At 51.7% G+C, this 3,984-nt stretch overlaps 1 long non-coding RNA gene across 1 annotated transcript; it reads left to right on the top strand.

Moving 5' to 3' along the window:
* Positions 1-1,041: 1,041 nt before the first annotated feature.
* Positions 1,042-3,185, top strand: LOC115272181. The gene is made up of 3 exons (XR_003900288.1): positions 1,042-1,085; positions 1,706-1,813; positions 2,716-3,185. It is a non-coding gene; the product is annotated as an uncharacterized LOC115272181 (long non-coding RNA).
* Positions 3,186-3,984: the final 799 nt, after the last annotated feature.

Genomic DNA, 3,984 nt, shown 5'->3' with positions numbered 1-3,984 from the left:
GTGGGCAGGACTGCTGATTCTGGGCTCAGCGTTAGGAAGCTCATTTTCCCAGGGAGAGAAGCTGCATTTCCCACTATCAGCCTTATCGGTAATAAGGGTAACATTTTTGTCTTATTTCCCAATTGGTTCAGATCTCAGGGAGGAGAGAAGACCTTCATCAGCCTCTCAAAAACATCGACACTAACACCTTGCTGAGATTTACAGGTCAAAGAATATTCCTATTGAAAACTTCCCAGATTCCTCGGTTCAGCTAAACAACATAAACGTTATTGTTATGATCTCTGCCTTACTCACCAAAAAACAAACAAAAAAAGGTCCAGATTATGAAATGACTTGCCCAACCAAGGTCATGCAGAGTCAAGCCTAGAACCCAGATTTCACAGAACTTCACTCTCAGAGCTCCTTCCTTTTTGCTCAAGCTTTGAATTCTGATTTGAGTTATTTTACTTCATAGCGATAGTAATGACACTAGGGGAGGAAGGGACACGGAGACAGATGAAGAGCCTTTAAAGGGAGGAGGAGAGAGGGGGGTGATGGGCAATGGAGAGCATCAGAGAGCTTCTTTGTCCGTACGTGTGATCACATTGCACAGAACTATACACGTCCTGTCCAAACGAGTGTTTAATAAAACCGGTGAAATCTGAATACGTTTTGTTATTTAGTTAATAGGATGGCGCCAGTGTTAATTTCCCAGTTTTGATCATCTCTAAGATGTCACCATTGGGGAACTGGATGAAGGGTCTATAGGGACTCTGTCAGATTGTGTAACTTCTTGTGAGTCTCCCTTTAGTTCAAACCACAAAGTTAAAAAAAAAAATGCATCTTGCCCTAGGAGATAGGGATCAACTTTAATCTCCAGCTGGCAAGTGAACTTCAGTTCCTGCCCTGGTCGTGATCAATGGGTCACAATCTGGAGCTCCCATCTCTGGATCACAGTCGACAGCGTGAAGGATTCTGAAGCCACATCTGGGCCCGATGAGAAGGAGTGTTAATAGATTAGTGATGTCTGCTGTGGCCTCTGGGAATGGCCTAGGGGAGCACGGGACAGATTCTCGCCATCTGTGCACTCAATTTCTGACCACCAGGTATGAACCAAAGCGCTGAAACAGGCAGACAGTGACCTGAGTGGGGGGCAGGGGGAAAGGAGGGATGAAGGGAGAAGAAGCCAAGAGGGAGGCCGGTGCAGCGTTTATTATGTCAGCTTGTTAAAAGTTACCGACCTGCATTTTATTACATCCAAATTATACTTCAATAATTTAAAAAAAGAGAGAGAGACAGTAAAGCTCTGAAAGGAAGACCCTTAGCATTAACACAACGTAAGCCGGAACTCCCAACACGGTCATTGGAAGGACCTCCTCCTGGGGATGAGAGTGGTCAAGTGCTCAGACGGGTCTGAATCTCACTAGCCACATGGTGATGGGACTCTCTGGGGGTAAAGTCCTAGCCCCCACCCCCTGCCACTTACAACCTGGGTGCCTTCAGACAAGTTGTGAAATCTTTCTGCCTCAGTTTCCTCAGCTATAAAATGGGGACGACACCAGTGCCTGTCTCCTAGGGTACTCAATGGCGTTAATCCAGTGAAGTGTTGCCTGGTGCTTAGTACATGCTCAGTAAATCTCGGCTACGGTGGTTGTGGTTCTTTTTCTTCTCCCTGATCCCCGTGGCTAACAGCTGCTGTCTGTCCCCTTTATCATTCGGGTACGAGGATGTGCACCGACACTCTGGCCAGCATCTCTGAAACTCAGGACATTTAAGAACACCAGACACTCCAGGAAGAAGACAGAGAAGAACGCTATGCAGCTTCCCCACGCTGGTCTGAACCTCCCGGAGCAAGCTCTGCCCAGGGCCCCCGCTGTCCGCTGGGTTCCCCGCATGCCCACGCCCAGACTTCCTCGCGCTGGCGGGACCTCTGTATGGGTGATCCCATCTCAACGCTCACCACCGCCTAGGGTTTCACTAGCTTGAATGAGAGGGGAGTGCTCCCAGGCCTTTGCCGTCTCTCCACCTCCCTTTCTCCCAGTACCTGGTCTGGGGAGCCGTGAGTGTGCACTGGTCACCGTCCCCAGGAATGACCCCATCCGTAAGGTGCGATCCTTCTTCCTCCTTGCTGTGGGGTTCAGTCCCCTGCACAGGGCACTGCGAAGGAGGGCAGGCACTGTTTCTTTTTGAGAATGAGTCCCTGACAGCATTAGGGAGATCTGCTGAACCAGGAGGGAGCTGGGGGAGAAAGGAGGAAGGGGTGATTCGGTGGGGTTCATGCAGCTGTCCCCATACGAAGAGCAAAGGGAGTGGGTGTTTGAGAGCCTGCAGGGCTGGAGTCGGCCTGTGACATGCAGCAAGTTCCGGACTGAGACGCAGGGGCAGCTGTCCCATCTGGGGCCTTCGCAGCAGAAGGGGACGGGGTAGGGGAGGTCCTTAGCACCAGGCTTTCACAGACCATCTTAGAATGTACAGCCAGGCCAAGAATTCTCTAACTCACTGGCAGCTTTCAGAGAACCAAGAGGCAGCTAAGGCCTGGGGAGCTTGAAGGCTTGTGTGGGAAGATCTGTTGCTTCTTCCTTCAATACATCTGTCTGTCCATCCATCCATCCATCCATCCACCCAATAATTTGTGATTATTGCCAGCATGGGCCGGGCATCAGGCTGACCTCTGGGGGTGCACAGGTAAGTACATAATTTTCTTATGTTCTCAAGGTGCTTATGTTCTATTTTCAGACTCGAGAAAGCAGCACAGTAGGATGCAGGGAAGGACAGAGATGCTGGATACACAGAGGGACATACCTGGAGGCTCTGGGCAGGCTTCCTGGAGGAGGCAACATTTCACCTGACATCTGAAGGACTAGATGAAGCTAGCCAGGTAGGGTGGAGGTGGCTAGTCATCTTTCAACATGCACACCTTCCCCCCTTTGATGGCAGAGAGCTGTCACTGGAAAGGGCCTACACCTTCTAGCCCCCCTTCTCCTCGCTGGTGTGGGTTGGCAATGAAATCTCGCTGGTGGAATGTCAGGGGATGGGTAGGTGTGCCCTCACCCAGCTAAGGCTCTCAAGAAGCAGGTGTGTCGTCTCCAGCATCTGGGCACAGATGCTGGCGGGATGGCAGAACCACACACAGAAGGAGGCAGGATCGCCGAGTCTGCAGAGAAGAGAGCTGCCCGAGCCTGGAGGAGCACCTGCTCTGTGCCACTGAGAACAGTAAATAAACTTCTGCTGCCTGAAGCCATGGGTGTTTGGAGTTCATCTGTTCTAGCCGTGAGTGTCCATTAAAGGGAAATAAGAAATGCACCCCAGGAAGAGAGGAAAGTGGGGAGAACATTTCAAAGGAAATCTCAAGCACAAAGATCTTGGCAGGGAGAGCAAGAAGAGAAAGTGAGGGCAGGTGATTCTGGGGGGTGGGAGATAGACAGAGGGCCAGTTAGCCTTGCTAAGCAGAGACGACTGGCTCCAAGGAAATAGGCCCTAGCCAGGCCAGACAGCCCCAGGGGGCCCCCTCTCTGCTCTCAGGCTCAGAGAAAATGGGTAGCTTGCTGGAGGTCATCTGATGAGTGGCTGCAGTTTGCTGCCTCCGTGCCCTAAGCAGTCAGCCCTATGCTTCCAACACAATCTTCCAACAGACACACTCTGACACTCATCTCCCAAGTGTGCTAAAGGAGCTGCCTGTGTGGACTCTTTCTCAGGTTTTCTGGGACTGACTCCAACCGAGAATGCTGTCTTCTGGCAACAGGCCCAGGCCAGCATGTGGATTGGTCACCGCACCCTGATTGGGGCTCTGCGTCCCTGGAACCAAATGAGTGTCCTGCCCAGTCTGGCCAGGCCCAGTGTCTGGGGAAGTCCAAAGAAGCCCATCAACCGTGAGTGACATGGGTCCTGTCGACCAGCTCCCACCCTGGTCTGCTCTGCAAACAGGAAACGGTAGGGGACAGAGGAGGCTCAGAGTTACTAGCTCTTCTCTGCGCTTCCTGGACTGAGCGAGCGACTTGAGAGTTT

This window comes from Suricata suricatta, chromosome 11 (assembly GCF_006229205.1).
Source record: "Suricata suricatta isolate VVHF042 chromosome 11, meerkat_22Aug2017_6uvM2_HiC, whole genome shotgun sequence".
NCBI classification, from domain to species: Eukaryota; Metazoa; Chordata; class Mammalia; order Carnivora; family Herpestidae; genus Suricata; species Suricata suricatta.
This window is presented reverse-complemented; position numbering and strand designations above follow the sequence as displayed.